Below are 19266 nucleotides of genomic sequence, written 5' to 3' on the forward strand. Positions count from 1 at the left end.
CCCCTTAATTGGCAAAAATTAATTGGGTACTCTAAATTTATTTCAAAATAGAACATACAATTCCTACAATGCAGAAGGAGGGTATTCGGCCCATCAAGTTCACACCAATCTGCTGAAAGAGAACCCTACCTAGGGCCTATCCCCATAACCCCATCTAACCTGCACATGTTTGGACACTAGGGGGGAAATTTAGCATACCCAATCCACCTACCCTGCACATCTTTGGACTGGGAGGAAACCGGAGCACCAGGAGGAAACCACGCAGACGCGGGGAGAAAGTACAAACTCCACACACAGTCACCCAAATCGGAATTGAATCCGGGTCCCTGGCGCTGTGAGGCAGCAGTGCTAACCCCTTGTCATGTCCCCAATCACGCATGGGGCTCTAAGGACACAGCAGCCTCTGTGATTGGGGACATGGCAGGTCAGGGGCAGTGCCAAGGGGTGGGGGCTGAAAGTAAAGAAATGAAGGGATCATTTGGTGACCCCATAGTGGGCTGTTGTTGACGGGGGGGGGGGGGGGGATCTTTTTTTTGGGGGGGTGTTGATATTGGGGTGGGGCACTGTAGCCCCATTGCCGGGTATGTTTTAATTGATGGTGGGGGGGGGGGGGGGGGGGGGGGTGCCTTCACTATCACTTTAAGATGAGTGCGCCCTGACCCGCTCTGCTGGTGCAAACCCGCCCCCCTCTCCAAAAAATTATTGAAGTGTGGGTGGATCGCGATCTGGATCGTACCGATACTCGACAGGAATTGCACCCCTTTTCCCGCCGGAGGCCACACGTGAAAATATTTTCGGAGAACTGTGCCCAATATGTTGGTTTACATTCTCTCGCCTACAAAAACTAGTGAAGATCTCATACCCTTGTCACAAAGAACAAGACCATCTGTTCAGCTGCCGTTGCTGCTCTTTTCTGTTATCTGCAGGCAGACATTCCTTCAGGTTTCCCAGTGTCCTAGCCCTGAGCTCGATTTCTTTAGATTCTATCCCACCTCCCACTTGGTCATTCTGTCCATGTGATGTACTTCCTGTTCCCTCGATCTTTAGCCAGTGAATCACTAGTTGAATTAGCTCTACAATATTAGTATCCTGTTCTGGGCCTATCGATTAAGGCACAGGCAGTAGTTTCAGATGTTGCCTGAATTTATAAAAGGTGACCCATTCCCTCCAAGCTCCCCAGTATCAGATTTGAAAGATGCGTTAGGGAATCCCTCTCAGAACTTTACAGGTCAGAGTTTGCATGGTAATTTCCCAGAAGTGGAAACTTCCTCTGGGCAATTGCCCTACATAAAGAACTATCCGAAAAAGTGATTTAAACCACAAACTTCGGATGGTCCCGGCTGTGCTACACAATTAGGTAGCAAAAAAAGTTAAAAGTCAAACCTCCCCAGAGCGTTGGAAATCTCGCGAGGAACACCAAGTCAATGTGGCAATGGCCGCTACATCGTGTCCGTGATTTCATGTAAAACGTAAAGGTTTATGTATGTTGAGTCTAGAAAAGTATTGCAGGTGACTCCAGATATTTGAGCACATAATCATGGGCTGACACTTTGTCTGCAATACCGGGGGAGAGCTGCACTGCCGTGGGTGCCGTCTTTCAGCCAAGACAAATAGATCTATCGGCCCTCTCGGATGTAAAAACAAAATCACAATGTTATTTGAAGACGAGCAGGTTGCCGTGGCCAATTTTTATCCCTTAACCAATTCAAAACATCTGGTTATTTACCTCATTCCTGTTTGTGGGACCGTTGCTGGATGAAAATTAGCTGCTGTATTTCTCTGCGTTAGCACAGAGACTGGCTGTAAAATGCTTTGGCACCTCCTGGGTTATGAAAGGCTCTGCATAAATGCAATTTCTCCCACCTCATTTTTTAGTGATTGGTTAAGCAGTCGTTTTGCTCTGAATAAAAATCCAGAGGTTGCTGCAACTGTTGATTTTTGAACAGAACAAGCTTTTATGTAACCATCTTGGTCCATTGCTGTCAAAATAACCACATCCTTGTTAAAAGCACCTCCTTTTCAAACCTCTTCCAGCTATGTATGTATGACCTGAAGTAGTTCCTCAACCAGTTGTCGAAATGAAATGCTGATGAACTCCCACTTACAAGGAAAGAATTCGTGGTCAGTTCCATTACCTGTGCACTAACCTGCCTTTCTGTTCATGGGTAACTTTCTGTGGAACATTTCTCCCTTTAGCCATTGGATTTTAGGTTTGTCACCTTAAATGGAAGTGGGCTGGCAATTAATGCCTCTTTAGCATTGATTTTGGAAATATATAGAAATTTGGGTGAATATATTTCCTTTAATAAAATATTTGTACATCAGTCAAATGTTGATAACTCCATTCTGAAAGAATCCTGCCATTGCAACCACTTTCAGGTTGACTGCATAAAGTGCATCTTCAGCTGTGTTTTTTATACCTTGTAAATTTGTTTTCCCTTTACACCTTATCCCTGTTTTAACTTCCCCACCTGGCAAAGATGATGTATTTGCAGACGAGGTAAAACTTTTTATAAACTAGTTACAATAATGTCTTGTGATCCGTCTCTCGCACTCCCCTCCACTCACCTATTCTCACTCCCCCCCCCCCACACACACACACTCACTTCCCTCCACACAGTCGCTCACTCAGTCTCACTCCCCAATAATCACTCAAATCAGTCACTACTCTCCCTGTGCCCCCCGAACGTCCCTCTTCGGGCCCACCTGTACTTCAATATTCCCAGGCCCACCTGGACTCCACTCTCCCTGGGATTGGATTGGATTTGTTTATTGTCACGTGTACCGAGGTAGTGCAAAGTATTTTTCTGCGAGCAGCTGAACAGATCATTAAGTACATGAAAAGAAAAGGGAATAAAAGAAAATACATAATAGGGCAACACAAGGTATGTGTATAAGCACCGTCATCGATGAAGCATACAGGGTGTAGTGTTAATGAGGTCAGTCCATAAGATGGTCGTTTACGAGTGGTAACAGCGGGGAAGATCTTTTAGGGCGAGCTTGCAGAAAGTCGCCTCGCTCGGGCGCCATCTTGTGACGAATCCATCTGAACTTCACTGTCCTCAGGCCTCCCTGGACTTCACTCTCCCTGGGCCTGCCAAAGGCCAGGCTATGTTCGAGGCCAGGGTTGGGTTCTGGATCTGATTTCCCCACCCCTCCAGTGCCCCTCCTCCAGGAACCAACTATGGAACATGCTATCATAGATTTGATATTATGCAATTAGAAGCTATTAATTAATAATCTTGTGCAGGGACCCTTGGGGAACAGTGACCATGTTATGATGGAATTCTTCATTAGGATGCAAAGCGAAGAAGCCCAATCTGAAACTAGAGTCCCAAATCTAAACAAAGGAAACGACGGCATGAAGCTTGAGTTGGCAGAGATAGATTGGGAAACTTAATTATATGGCATGATGGTGTCACAGAGTCATAAAAGTTTTACAGCACAGAAAGGCTTTTCAGCCCATCGTGATAGGCAATGGCTAATATTTAGGAATGAATGTATGCAAGAGTTGTACATTCCTTTCTGGCTCAAAGCAAGATAGACGGCCCTGCTGTGGCTTACAAAATAAATTAAGCATCGTATAAGATCTGAAGAGGAGTCACATAAAGTTGCTAGAAAAAGTAACGAGCCTGAGGATTGGGGAAGTTCAGAATTCAGCAAAGGAGGACCAAGAGATTGATTAAGAGTGGAAAAATCGAGTGTGAGAGTAAGCTTGCAAGCAACAAAAGTGGACTGCAAAAGCTCCGAGTATGAAAAAAGGATCAGCGAAAACAAACAGTTCCCTTACAGTGCGGAACAGGGGAATTAGCAATAGAGAAAAAGGAGATGCCAGAGTATTTAACAATTTAATAATCTTTATTATTCTCACAAATAGGCTTATATTAACACTAATGAAGTTACTGTGAAAATCCCCTAGTCGCCACACTCTGGCACCTGTTCGTGTACACTGAGGGAGAATTCAGAATGTCCTAACAAGCATGTCTTTCGGGACTTGTGGGAGGAAACCGGAGCACCCGGAGGAAACCCATGTGGACACAGGGAGAACGTGCAGACTCCACACAGACAGTGACCCAAGCCGGGGATCGAACCTGGGACCCTGGAGCTGTGAAGCAACAGTGCTAACCACTGCTACCGTGTAGTTAGTTCTGCCTTAGAAACATAGAAAATAGGAGCAGGAGGAGGCCACTCGGCCCTTCAAGCTGGATTCACAATGATGCACATCGTGGCTAAGCACAGGGCCTTGACCAACGCAGGAGGATGCGCTGCAGCGGACCCAGTAGGCATCAGCTCCACATGGCCAGTGTCGGCCAATGGCAGGGCATCCTGGCAGAGGCTGATTACTCTGCATTTACTGCTGATAGGCTCATTTGTTTGAGGCCCCTACTCCAGGCCAGCAACCGGCGCATGACCACTCACTGAAACAAAGGGAAAGGCATAGTGGCCATGATGAAGTCACAGCGTGGGTGAGGCAGGCTTCCTTGAAGGCCCCAGGCGAGAGGGTGAGTGAGAATGGGAGAGTATGAGGGGTGGGGTGGAGGAGAAGTGTGTGAGGGTGTGGGGGCAGGAAGAGTGTGAGTGGATTGGGTTGCAGACATGCATGGAGGGAGAGTGTGGGGCTGGGTTGCATGGAGGGAGAGTTTGTGATGGGGTTGCGAGGTACCCGTGGAGGGTGGATTTGTGAGGGAGGGGAATGGGCAGGAGGAGAGTAGAGTGAATGTTGTTTGAAATCCAAGATCAAAGATGCAGCTTTATAGTCGTGACATAATGTGAAATGTTCAGAATATAAAGGGTTAATGTCATATCATAATTAGCCAGTAGAAGTGCAGCACGGTGGCGCAGTGGGTTAGCCCTGTTGCCTCATGGCGCCGAGGTCCCAGGTTCGATCCCGGCTCTGGGACACTGTCTGGATTGGATTGGATTTGTTTATTGTCACGTGTACCGAGGTACAGTGAAAAGTATTTTTCTGCGAGCAGCTCAACAGATCATTAAGTACATGAGAAGAAAAGGGAATAAACAAAAATCAAGAGAAGATAAGAGAGAGAGGTTAGTAATAATGTTAGTTTTAGAGTTAATTTTTTAAAGATTAGAACGAGTATAGGTTAAGTAAAAAATGGATCTGTTTGGGAGAGCTCGCAGAGAGTCGCCTCGCTCCGGCGCCATCTTGGAAAAGTGTGCGTCTGTGTGGAGTTTGCACATTCTCCCCGTGATTGCGAGGGTCTTGCCCCCACAACCCAAAGATGTGCAGGCTAGGTGGATTGGCCACGCTAAATTGCCCCTTAATTGGAAAAAATGAATTGGGTACACTAAATTTATATTTTTTTTAAAAATTAACCACTAGATGGAGCTAGATGCAGAACTATATAAAGCAATGACTCACAGGCTTCTGGGAGAGGGCTGAAGAGGAGCAGTGAGAGTGCAGAATACAGTTATAGATAGCATGTAGAGACTAGTGTTAGTAGAGTGTAGATTACTAAAACTATTGTTTACTATAGGAGTATGTGGTCGAGCTTTAATATGTTGTGTAAATAAATGTTAGCTTTGTTAATGAACTGAGTTTCTGTGGTCTTTGTGAACAAGAGTCACAAAGCCTAAGAGCAATTTAGCATGGCCAATCCACTAACCTGCACATCTTTGGACTGTGGGTGGAAACCAGAGCACCCGGAGGAAACCCACGCAGACACCGGGAGAACATGTAGACACAGTGACCCAGCAGGGAATCGAACCTGGGACCCTTGCACCGTGAAGCCACAGTGCTAGCCACGTGTGCTACTGTGCTGGGTAGTTAAATGAGCTCAACCGGGAGGACATAGACACAAATCTGTTTGAAGATGGAATGAAACAATTCATTCATTTAATTGATAATGATGAGCTCTGTGCTTCGAGATCACCAAGTGATTTGTACAGATGGTTTGCAGGCAACCTTTTCAAATGTGGAAACCATTCAGAAAATATTTTTTTAACAATACCTATTGTCACTAAGCACACTTATTATTTACAAGGGAATCCCAATGTGGAACACTGGTTCATGGGGGTGTATAATTTTATTTTGTTTTTTTGTGAGGAGACAAATGAAGCCCCAGCAAGAATAAATATCCCAGTCATCATGTAACAAATGTTAAAGATTATTTATTAGAGCAAAGAAAAGACAAACACGAACAAACAGGATGACTCTACTCCCACACAATTAAGACGTGGAATTAGTAAAGACACACCATTTATATAGAATGTACCCCTTGTTACCAAATATATCTGCGATACCGGAACTCTGTAAGACGTTCCCTGTTCCTCAAACAACATGCAAATTGAATAAGCAGCTATAGTTACCACACAATGCAGCGATGATACTCAAGCCTGGGAACCATCTTTTCCGAGCCCAGAGAAGATATTTTAAAACTACTGTTACGAAGGTTTTCTGCACTGCCTTGGCTCTAAGATTTAGAGGTTTGTTTGTTGTAAACTTGGCCTTCAGGTTTGTTGGCTGGAAATTGACCTGTCCACTTTCTGAGACTGCAAGATGGTAACTGCCTCCCTTCCTTCTAAGGGACTGCTCAATTATACCTTTGTTGCTCTATGATTATGCCTTTTGTGTATTCGTCTATCTTTTATACGTTGACATATGTATATCTCAGGGACCTTCCCAATCGTCTATAATCTGTTTCTCCTCCATAAGCTATTCACACTTGATTATGATCTAAACTACCTTTTAATCTAATTACCTGGCAAAACGCATACCAATTGAAGCTCTTTGAATATTGTCCATATTGTCTCCAGGCAGATCCATGACATTGTCACAAATGCTTCCGATGGATGTTCTTTTGAAGAGTTAAATATTATTCGCGAAGTACGATGAGTCAGGAACATTTGACAAGTTCAGCAATATTGACGATTGAAAGTGCGTCTAGGAGCCGGGGGCAGTTGAAGTCAGCTGACTTTCGGAAGCAATATGGGGGGAGTAACCATGCTAGATGGGGGCCTGGGGGGGGAGGGAGGGGGGGTAACTGGGTTGCTGCTGCGGAGATCGAAAGGGAACTGGTAAAAGAAAAGGTGGTCGGGGCGGGAATGCACCGCCTGGGGGACGGGTGGGTGCGCGGAACCGGGACGTGGGACTGGCCCAGAGAGGGTGATGGCTAGTCGACGGGAGGGGGGCGGGCAGCTCCCCAGTCCGGCTGATCACGTGGAATGTGAGAGGCCTAAATGGGCCGATTAAGAGGGCCCGAGTGTTCGCGCACTTAAAAGGACTGAAGGCAGACGTGGCCATGCTCCAAGAGACGCACCTGAAGGTGGCGGACCAGGTTAGGTTAAGGAAAGGATGGGTGGGACAGGTGTTCCACTCAGGGCTGGACGCAAAGAATAGAGGGGTGGTCATATTGGTGGGGAAACGGGTGTCGTTCGAGGTTAGGAACATTGTAGCGGACAGTGGTGACAGATATGTGATGGTGAGTGGCAGACTGCAGGGAATGGAGGTTGTGTTGGTTAATGTATATGCCCCGAATTGGGATGATGCGGGATTTATGAAGCGGATGCTGGGACGTATCCCGGACCTGGAGGTAGGAAACCTGGTAATGGGGGGGGGGGGGGGGGGACTTCAACACCGTGCTGGACCCAGGGTTAGATAGATCTAGATCTAGGACCGGAAGAAGGCCGGCAGCGGCCAAGGTGCTTAGGGGGTTTATGGACCAAATGGGGGGAGTGAATCCGTGGCGATTTGCTAGGCCGCTGGCCAAAGAGTTCTCCTTTTTCTCCCATGTCCATAAGGTATACTCCCGGATAGATTTCTTCGTTTTGGGAAGGTCACTGATTTCGAGGGTGGGAGGAACTGAGTACTCAGCCATAGCTGTTTCAGACCATGCCCCACACTGGGTGGATCTGGAACTAGGAGAGGAGAGGGAACAGCGCCCACTCTGGCGACTGGATGTGGGATTATTGGCGGATAAGGGAGTCTGCGGAAGGGTGCGGGGATGTATCGAAAGGTACCTGGAGGCCAACGACGATGGGGAGGTCCGAGTGGGGGTAGTATGGGAAGCACTGAAGACGGTGGTCAGGGGAGAGTTGATCTCCATCAGGGCTCACAAGGGGAAAACAGAGGCCAAAGAAAGAGAAAGACTACTGGGGGAGATCTTGAGGGTAGATAAAGAATACGCGGAGGCCCCGGATGAAGGACTATACAGGGAGAGGCGACGACTCCAGATGGAGTTCGACCTGTTGACCACAAGGAGGGCGGAGGCACAGTGGAGGAAGGCACAGGGGATGAGATATGAATATGGGGAAAAGGCGAGTCGCCTGTTGGCCCACCAGCTTCGAAAGAGGACAGCGGCGAGGGAGATAGGGAGAGTTAAGGATGAAACAGGAGCCACGGTGCGGAGAGCAGGGAAGATAAATGAGGTGTTTAAGACCTTTTACGAGAGGTTATATAGGTCCCAACCCCCGGAGGGAAAAGAGGGGATGCAGCAGTTTCTGGACCAACTAAGGTTCCCGAGGGTGGAGGAGCAGGAGGTGGAAGGGCTGGGGGCACCAATTGGGGTGGACGAGGTGACCAAAGGGCTGGGGAACATGCAGGCAGGGAAGGCCCCAGGACCAGATGGGTTCCCGGTGGAATTCTATCGAAAATATGTGGACTTGTTGGCCCCGCTGCTGGTAAGAACCTTTAACGAGGCCAGAGAAGGGGGGACCCTACCCCCGACAATGTCGGAGGCGACGATATCACTAATCCTGAAGCGAGATAAAGACCCGCTGCAATGCGGGTCCTATAGGCCTATCTCACTCCTAAATGTGGACGCCAAGTTGCTGGCAAAGGTGCTGGCAACGAGGATAGAGGATTGTGTCCCGGGGGTGGTGCACGAAGACCAGACAGCGTTCGTAAAGGGGAGACAATTGAGTGTCAACGTGCAACGGCTATTGGGGGTGCTAATGATGCCCCCAGCAGAGGGGGAGGCAGAGATAGTGGCAGCAATGGATGCAGAGAAGGCATTTGATAGGGTAGAGTGGGGGTATCTATGGGAGGTGCTGAGGAGGTTCGGGTTCGGGGAGGGGTTTGTCGGCTGGGTTAAACTCCTCTACGGGGCCCCAATGGCAAGTGTAGTCACAAATCGGCAAAGGTCGGAGTATTTTCGACTACACAGGGGAACAAGACAGGGATGCCCGCTGTCCCCATTACTGTTCGAGTTGGCAATTGAACCACTGGCCATAGCGCTGAGAGACTCCAGGAAATGAAGGGGGGTGGTTAGAGGGGGCGAGAAACACCGAGTGTCACTCTACGCGGATGACCTACAGCTGTATGTGGCGGATCCAGTGGGGGGGGATGACAGAGGTCATGCAGATATTGAGGGAGTTTGGAGATTTCTCGGGATATAGGCTTAACATGGGAAAGAGTGAGCTTTTTGTGATACACCCTGGGGACCAGAGTAGAGGGATAGATGGCCTGCCGCTAAGGAGAGTGGAAAGAAACTTCCGATACCTGGAGATTCAGATAGCCAGGAGCTGGGGAACATTACACAGACTCAATCTGACTCGGCTGGTGGAACAAATGGAAGAGGATTTCAAAAGGTGGGACATGCAGCCGCTGTCACTGGCGGGCAGAGTGCAGGCGATTAAGATGATGGTCCTCCCGAGGTTCCTATTTGTGTTCCAATGTCTCCCTATATTGATCACTAAGGCCTTTTTCAAAAAAATAGATAGGAGCATCATGAGCTTCTTGTGGGCAGGGAAGGCCCCGAGGGTAAGGAGGGGGTTCCTACAACGTAGCAGAGACAGAGGGGGACTGGCGTTGCCGAATTTGGGCGACTACTATTGGGCCGCCAACGTGGCGATGATCCATAAATGGATGATAGAGAGAGAGGGAGCGGCGTGGAAAAGGCTGGAGATGGTGTCCTGCAAAGGAACGAGCTTAAAAGCGCTGGTGACGGCGCCACTACCGCTCTCCCCGAAAAGGTTTACCACGAACCCAGTGGTGGCGGCAACATTAAGTATCTGGGGCAATGGAGGCGACAGAGGGGTGTGCTGGGAGCCTCGCTGTGGCCCCCAATCAGGAACAACCATAGGTTTGCCCCAGGGAGGCTGGACGGAGGATTCCAGAGCTGGCACCGGGCAGGAATCAGGAGAGTGGGAGATTTATTTATAGATGGGACGTTTGTGAGTTTGAGCGCGCTAGAGGAAAAGTATGAGCTGCCCCTGGGAAATATCTTTAGGTATATGCAGGTGAGAGCGTTCACGAGACAACTGGTGAGGGAATTTCCGCTGCTCCCGACACAAGGGATCCAGGACAGGGTGCTTTCGGGGGTGTGGGTCGGGGAGGGCAAAGTGTCCGAGATATACCGGGAGATGAGAGAAGAGGGGGAGGAGTTGGTAGACGAACTGAAGGGAAAATAGGAAGAAGAGCGCGGGGAGGAGATTGAGGAGGGTTTGTGGGCTGATGCCCTAAGTAGGGTAAATTCCTCTTCCTCGTGTGCCAGGCTTAGCCTGATCCAATTTAAGGTGCTACATAGAGCACACATAACGGGAGCATGGTTGAGCAGGTTCTTCGGAGTGGAGGACAAGTGCGGGAGGTGCGGGGGAAGCCCGGCGAACCACACACATATGTTTTGGTCGTGTCCGGCACTGGGGGGGTATTGGAGGGGAGTGGTGGGAGTGATCTCGAAGGTGGTGAAGGTCCGGGTCAAACCAGGCTGGGGGTTAGCTATATTTGGGATAGCGGATGAGCCGGGAGTGCAGGAGGCGAAAGAGGCCGATATTGTGGCCTTTGCATCCCTAGTAGCCCGGCGTAGGATTTTACTCATGTGGAAGGAAGCGAACCCCCCCCGCGTGGAGGCCTGGATAAATGATATGGCGAGGTTCATAAAACTGGAGCGGATGAAGTTTGCGCTGAGAGGATCGGCTCAAGGGTTCACCAGGCGGTGGCAACCGTTCCTCGACTATCTAGCGGAACGTTAGTGGGAAGACAGATAGCCAGCAGCAGCAGCCCAAGGGGGGGGGGTAAATTGTTTGTGTTCTAGATGGGGAGAGGGGTGGGGGGAGCATTACTTTGTGTTATTTGGTTAGTTTACTATATTATTTAAACAATGTTATGTATCAGTTATCACGTTACTGTGGTAGTATGCATTAGGGGTCATGTGGGACTGTGAAGCCGTGATGTCATTGGCTGACAGATCCCGGGTCCTGGTTGGCTGTTGACCTCTAGCTCCGCCCTGTAAGCGGAGTATAAGAACCAGGAGTTCTCCCCCGCAGGCCAGTCTGTTACTGAACTGCGGGGAACAAGTCACGCTTAATAAAGCCTCATCGACTTCATCTCTACTCGTCTCTCGTGAGTCTTTGTGCGCTACAATTTATTAAGCGTGCTTAAAGGACTATGGAGCTCAGGATCATCCCGGAATGCCTGAGGATCAGCCCCCATGCAGTGAACTCAGCAGCAGTTTTTAAACACTGGCAGACTTGTTTCGAAGCATACCTCCGAACGGCCCCCGGCCGGGTCACAGAAGACCAGAAACTACAGGTCCTGCACTCGAGGGTAAGCCCGGAACTTTTCCCTCTCATCGAAGACGCAGAGGATTTCCAGACGGCGTTCGCAGCACTAAAGAGCATCTATGTTCGCCCAGTGAACCAGATCTACGCACGCTACCAACTCGCAATGAGACGGCAAAGTCCCGGAGAATCGCTAGACGAATTCTACGCCGCGCTGCTAATTTTGGGACGGGCCTGCAGCTGCCCGCCGGTAAACGCGATTGAACACACGGACATGTTAATTTGCGATGCTTTTGTGGCAGGTATGAACTCTCCCCAAATCCGCCAAAGACTTTTAGAAAAAGAGTCGCTAGGACTCTCAGAGGCACGGGCCCTTGCAGCCTCACTAGATGTGGCCGCGCGAAACGCCCGCGCAGACGGCCCCGACCGCGCGGCAGCCCCTTGGGCTCCGTGGACCCCCGTCGCGACAAACCCCCCCCCCCCCCACCCCACTGGCTTGCGCGGTTCAGACGCCAAGTCGTCCCGGGGGGGCCCGCTGCTATTTCTGCGGCCAGGCGAAACACCCCCGGCAGCGCTGCCCGGCCCGCGCAGCAATTTGCAAGAGCTGCGGGAAAAAGGGCCATTTCGCGGCTGTGTGCAGGTCCCGGGAGGTCGCCGCTGTCCCAGGAGAGGAAGGAGTCCTGCGCGTTTCTAACGCTCCCCAACCCCCCCCCCCCCAGCGCCCCATGTACGACCCGCAGGCGCAGCCTTTTTGGGTCCCGGCCACCGCTGTCCCCGGAGAACAAGGAGTCCTGCGCGTTTCAAACGCTCCCCAACCCCCCCAGCGCCCCATGTGCGACCCGCAGGCGCCGCCATTTTGGGTCCCGGCCACCACGAGGGGAGGAGGGGCGCCGCCATCTTGGGACACCCCAGCCCTGTGCGACGCATGGGGGCGGCCATTTTGTCCACCCCCGCTGCCATCTTGTGACCCCCCAGCCATGTGCGATGCATGGGGGCGGCCATTTTGTTCACCCCCGCCGCCATCTTGGACGGCAACAATGGACCCCAGCATCGACGGCTCAACGGGGTTCGAGGAAGACGCTGAAGCACTACGACCACGTCTGGCCTCAATGACGCTGGATCAAGCACGGCCCCGGACGCTCCAGGCGACGACAACAACGGTGCTGATCAACGGGCACGAGACACCATGCCTGGTCGACTCCGGGAGCACTGAAAGCTTCATCCACCCCGACACGGTAAGACGCTGTTTTTTGACCATCCGTCCCAGTGCGCAAAAGATTTCCCTAGCTGCAGGATCCCACTCCGTACAGATCAAAGGCTTCTGCATAGTGACCCTAACGGTGCAAGGGAGGGAGTTTAAAAACTACAGGCTCTACGTCCTTCCCCAACTCTGCGCGCCCACATTACTGGGATTAGACTTCCAGTGCAACCTGCAGAGCCTAACTTTCAAATTCGGCGGCCCAATACCCCCACTCACTATCTGCGGCCTCGCAACCCTCAAGGTTGAGCCCCCATCCTTGTTTGCAAACCTCACCCCGGATTGCAAACCCGTCGCCACTAGGAGCAGACGGTACAGCGCCCAGGACCGGACATTCATTCGGTCCGAAGTCCAGCGGCTACTGAAGGAAGGCATAATCCAGGCCAGCAATAGTCCCTGGAGAGCACAGGTGGTAGTAGTAAAGACAGGGGAGAAGCAAAGGATGGTCATAGACTATAGCCAGACCATCAACAGGTACACACAGCTAGATGCGTACCCTCTCCCCCGCATATCCGACATGGTCAATCGGATTGCCCAATATAAGGTCTTCTCCACCGTGGACCTCAAGTCCGCCTACCATCAGCTCCCCATCCACCCAAGTGACCGCAAGTACACAGCCTTCGAGGCAGATGGGCGATTATACCACTTCCTAAGGGTCCCATTTGGCGTCACAAACGGGGTCTCAGTCTTCCAACGAGTGATGGACCGAATGGTTGATCAACACGGGTTGCAGGCCACGTTCCCGTATCTCGACAATGTAACCATCTGCGGCCACGACCAGCAGGACCACGACGCCAACCTCCAAAAATTCCTCCAGACCGCTAAAGCCTTGAACCTCACATACAACGAGGACAAGTGCGTTTTTAGCACAAACCGGCTAGCCATCTTGGGATATGTAGTGCGCAATGGGATAATAGGCCCCGACCTCGAACGTATGCGCCCCCTCATGGAATTTCCCCTCCCTCACTGCTCAAAAGCACTAAAACGCTGCCTGGGGTTCTTTTCATATTACGCCCAGTGGGTCCCCCAGTACGCAGACAAGGCCCGCCCCCTAATACAGACCACGACCTTCCCTCTGTCGACAGAGGCTTGCCAGGCCTTCAGCCGCATCAAAGCGGATATCGCAAAGGCCACGATGCGCGCCATTGACGAGTCCCTCCCCTTCCAGTTCGAGAGCGACGCCTCCGATGTAGCTCTAGCGGCCACCCTTAACCAAGCGGGCAGACCCGTGGCCTTTTTCTCCCGAACCCTCCACGCCTCAGAAATCCGCCACTCCTCAGTGGAAAAGGAAGCCCAAGCCATAGTGGAAGCTGTGCGACAGTGGAGGCATTACCTGGCCGGCAGGAGATTCACTCTCCTCACTGACCAACGGTCAGTAGCTTTCATGTTCGATAATGCACAGCGGGGCAAAATTAAAAATGACAAGATCTTAAGGTGGAGGATCGAACTCTCCACCTTCAACTATGAGATCTTGTACTGTCCCGGAAAGCTGAACGAGCCGTCCGATGCCCTATCCCGCGGCACATGTGCCAACGCACAAATTAACCGTCTCCAAACCCTCCACGAGGACCTCTGCCACCCGGGGGTCACTCGGTTCTACCATTTTATAAAGTCCCGCAACCTCCCCTACTCCGTGGAGGAGGTCCGTACAGTCACAAGGAACTGCCACATCTGCACAGAGTGCAAACCGCATTCTTTCAGGCCGGATAGTGCGCACCTGATCAAGGCCTCCCGTCCCTTTGAACGCCTCAGTCTGGATTTCAAAGGGCCCCTCCCCTCCACCGACCGCAACACGTACTTCCTGAACGTGGTGGACGAGTACTCCCGTTTCCCCTTCGTCATCCCCTGCCCTGACATGACAGCGGCCACAGTCATTAAAGCCCTTAACACCATATTCACACTGTTCGGTTGCCCCGCATACGTCCATAGCGACAGGGGGTCCTCCTTCATGAGTGACGAGCTGCGCCAGTTCCTGCTCAGCAAGGGTATAGCCTCGAGCAGGACGACCAGCTACAACCCCCTGGGGAACGGGCAAGTAGAGAGGGAGAACGGCACGGTCTGGAAGACCGTCCTACTGGCCCTACGGTCCAGGGATCTCCCAGTTTCACGGTGGCAGGAGGTCCTCCCGGACGCCCTCCACTCCATCCGGTCGCTACTGTGTACCACTACTAACCAAATGCCTCAGGAGCGCCTCCTTGTCTTCCCCAGGAAGTCCTCCTCTGGAACGTCGCTGCCGACCTGGCTGGCGGCCCCAGGACCCATCTTGCTCCGGAAACATGTGCGGGCGCACAAGTCGGACCCGTTGGTCGAGAGGGTTCACCTCCTCCACGCGAACCCGCAGTACGCCTACGTGGAGTACCCCGACGGCCGACAGGACACGGTCTCCCTGCGAGATCTGGCGCCCGCCGGCAACACGCACACCCCCCCGACACCAATCACCCCCTCCCTGCCACCGGCGCACCCCGCGACAGCCCCCTTCCCGGGAGGATCGGTCCTCCTCCCAGGTCCGACCAGAAGTGAAGCTGAAGCAGAAACCGTAAAGCTCCCGGAGGCGACAACACTGGAACAAGCACCACCACCACCAGGGCTGAGGCGATCGACAAGGACGACCAGACCGCCTGACCGACTTGTGGCATCGGTGTAACACTAGAATGTTGTGGACTTTAACGAGAATTTTTTTCTTTTCCCTTTTTCCCTCTTACGAATACTGTAAATAGTTCAAAACAAAAAAAAAGAACCCTGTACATATTGTGATGACATGCAAAAGTTTTTCCTCCCAGGACCAGCCTTGTAAACCTCTACCACCATGCGAAGCACCACCCCGCCGGGTTCATTTTTAACAAGGGGTGAATGTGGTAGTATGCATTAGGGGTCATGTGGGACTGTGAAGCCGTGATGTCATTGGCTGACAGATCCCGGGTCCTGGTTGGCTGTTGACCTCTAGCTCCGCCCTGAAGGTGGAGTATAAGAACCAGGAGTTCTCCCCCGCAGGCCAGTCTGTTACTGAACTGCGGGGAACAAGTCACGCTTAATAAAGCCTCATCGACTTCATCTCTATTCGTCTCTCGTGAGTCTTTGTGCGCTACAGTTACCATTTATGTTGATTTGTAAGGGGAAAAATTGTGTTTGAAAACTTTAATAAAATATATTTTAAAAAAAGAAAGTGCGTCTAGGGCAGCACGGTGGCGCAGTGGTTAGCACTGCAGTCTCACGGCGCCGAGGTCCCAGGTTCGATCCTGGCTCTGGGTCACTGTCCGTGTGGAGTTTGCACATTCTCCCTGTGTTTGCGTGGGTTTCGCCCCCACGACCCAAAGATGTGCAGGCTAGGTGGATTGAACAGGCGAAATTGCCCCTTAATTGGGAAAACATGAATTGGGTACTCTAAATTTATTTAAAAAAAAGAAAGTGCATCTTTACAAGATTTTACCTACGATGATGCAATTGATGATTTTGTAAAGGAAAAGTGTAGAACAAAAGCTCTCCAAATGCCATGCCAACAAGGAATAAAGAAAGAACATCTTACAAATCTGCCCCTCATCCATATTTTCTTGTTTAAATTCTGTTTTTCAAAATGGATCATTGCTGGTCTGATATATTGGCTGTTGCCAGTCACATGATGGTAGATCTAACCATCATTCTCAAGACTGGCCTTCAGAAAGTCTCTGGGACAAAGAACGGTATCCTGGCAGACAAAGCCTGGACTTGGAATCACTGGACTCCACTCACGTGAATTTATAGCAATAACGTCTTTGATTTTGTGAGTGGAAGTCAGGAAGTTAACTTTTATTTTTGAAACTGAATGAGACTCTGTGAAATATACTGATGGCAGCGTATGCATCTTGTTGATTGGAGTATTTCCTCTGGACTGGCACATTCTGTCTTGCACTGGCCTGTGCTGCAGCAATGTTATCGTCGGATTTTTCCATCTCATCAGCAAGTTCCATGTTTGCTCGCCTCAAAGCTCACATTGCAATGTTGAACATCTTCACCTTCATTCTGACAAGTCGTAAGCTTTGAGGCAAGAATTGAAGGTGAGCACGGGGCCCCACAAACTGTAAATCCGTCTCTGGCAGACGTGAAACAGAGAGTAGTAATAAATGGGTCTTTTTTGGTGTGTCAGGCGGTGGGTGACTGGTGGGGTCCTGCAGGGATCAGTGCTTGGGGTCCCAGCTATTCACAATATGCATCAATGATTTGGATAAGGGAACCAAATGTAATATTTCCAAGTTTGCTGATGACATGAAACTTAGATGTGGAGATGCCGGCGTTGGACTGGGGTGAGCACAGTACGAAGTCTTACAACACCAGGTTAAAGTCCAACAGGTTTGTTTCGATGTCACTAGCTTTCGGAGCGCTGCTCCTTCCTCAGGTGAATGAAGAGGTATGTTCCAGAAACATATATATAGAAAGGTTCAAAGATGCCAGACAATGCCTGGAATGCGAGCATTAGCAGGTGATTAAATCTTTACAGATCCAGAGATGGGGTAACCCCAGGTTAAAGAGGTGTGAATTGTCTCAAGCCAGGACAGTTGGTAGGATTTTGCAAGTCCAGGCCAGATGGTGGGGGATGAATGTAATGCGACATGAATCCCAGGTCCCGGTTGAGGCCGCACTCATGTGTGCGGAACTTGGCTATAAGTTTCTGCTCGGCGATTCTGCGTTGCCGCGCGTCCTGAAGGCCGCCTTGGAGAACGTTTACACAGAGATCAGAGGCTGAATGCCCTTGACTGCTGAAGTGTTCCCCGACTGGAAGGGAGCATTCCTGCCTGGTGATTGTCACGCAATGTCCGTTCATTCGTTGTCGCAGCGTCTGCATGGTCTCGCCAATGTACCACGCTTCGGGACATCCTTTCCTGCAGCGTATGAGGTAGACAACGTTGGCTGAGTCACACGAGTATGTACCGCGTACCTGGTGGGTGGTGTTCTCACGTGTAATAGTGGTATCCATACTTAGAGAGAGTGTAAATGGTGAAGAGAATTTTAAAAGGTCTAAGTGATTTAGTGGAGTGGGAAAATACATGGTAGGAAAAAGAAAGAAAGCAGAGTATTACATACATGGTAATAGATTGGGATACAAAGGGACCTGGGTGTCATTGTATCCAGTCACTGAAAGCAAGCATGCAGCTATAGCAAAGAGTTAAGAAGACAAATGGTATGTTGACCCTCAATGCAAGAGATCTTGAGTACAGGAACAAGGATGTCTTACAGCAGCCATACAGGGCCTTGGTGAGACCACACCTGGAGTAGTGTGTGCAGTTTTGGTCTCCTTATCTGAGAAAGAATATACTTGCCATCGAGGGAATGCAGCACGGACCCCGGAAGTGTAGAAGATTTTAGTTTAGACGGGCAGCATGGTCGGCGCAGGCTTGGAGGGCCGAAGGGCCTGTTCCTGTGCTGTACTTTTCTTTGTTCTTTGTTCAAAGGATCACAAGACTGATTCCTGGGATGGCAGGATTGTCGTATGAGGAGAGATTGGGTCGACTAGGCCTGTATTCACTGGACTCTAGAAGAATGAGGAGGGATTTCATAGAATTTACAGTGCAGAAGGAGGCCATTCGGCCCATCGAGTCTGCACCGGCTCTTGGAAAGAGCACCCTACCCAAGCCCACACCTCCACCCTATCGTAACCCAGTAACCCCACTCAACACTAAGGGCAATTTGGACACTAAAGGCAATTTAGCATGGCCAATCCACCTAACTTGCACATCTTTGGACTGTGGGAGGAAACCGGAGCACCCGGAGGAAACCCACACAGACACGGGGAGAACGTGCAGACTCCGCACAGATAGTGACCCAAGCCAGAAAGCGAACCTGGGACCCTGGAGCTGTGAAGCAATTGTGCTAACCACTACGCTACCATGCTGCCCACTGTATTGACATGTATAAAATGCTGGCAGGGCTGGACTGGCTGGACGCAGTGATGTTGTTTCCTCTGGCTGGGCAGGTCTATAACAAGAGGTCACAGTCTCAGAATACAGGACTGAGATGAAGAGAAACCTCTTTACCCACAAGATGGTGAGTCTGTGGAATTCTCTACCACAGAAGACTCTGGATTCTGGATCATGATTCTACGATTCTATTCTGGAGGCCACGTCACTGGATATATTTAACAAGGAAATAGATTCCTAGACTCTAAAGGTGTCAAGGAGTATGGGAGAGGGCAGGGATATGCTGGGATTTATCCTCGGTTGCTGGGATAAAAGGAACAGTGTGAATTTGAACAATTTTCTGGTACCTGTGGTGAAAACCTTCCAACCGTTTCATCTTATGCAACAGAGTTCATTTTTGCTCTGAAGTTAAAGCAATAGTGAGTTTGAAGTTCCGTTTTGGCCGGCTCAGGGAGCGATTCTAACTGAAGAAAACGTCGATTGAATGCTCAGATGTCTGCCAGAAGAAAACTGTTTGATGCTGAGTTAACCCAAGAAAGAAACCTTGGTGTTGTGGCAGTGGCAAGCCTTCACTGGGATGTTGTGTCTGTAAGGGTTTCTGGGATGAAAGGAATAGTGTGAGTTTGAATAATTTTCTGGTGCCTGTGTTGAAATGTTTCCAAC

Source organism: Scyliorhinus torazame, chromosome 7 (genome assembly GCF_047496885.1).
Source record: "Scyliorhinus torazame isolate Kashiwa2021f chromosome 7, sScyTor2.1, whole genome shotgun sequence".
NCBI lineage: Eukaryota > Metazoa > Chordata > Chondrichthyes > Carcharhiniformes > Scyliorhinidae > Scyliorhinus > Scyliorhinus torazame.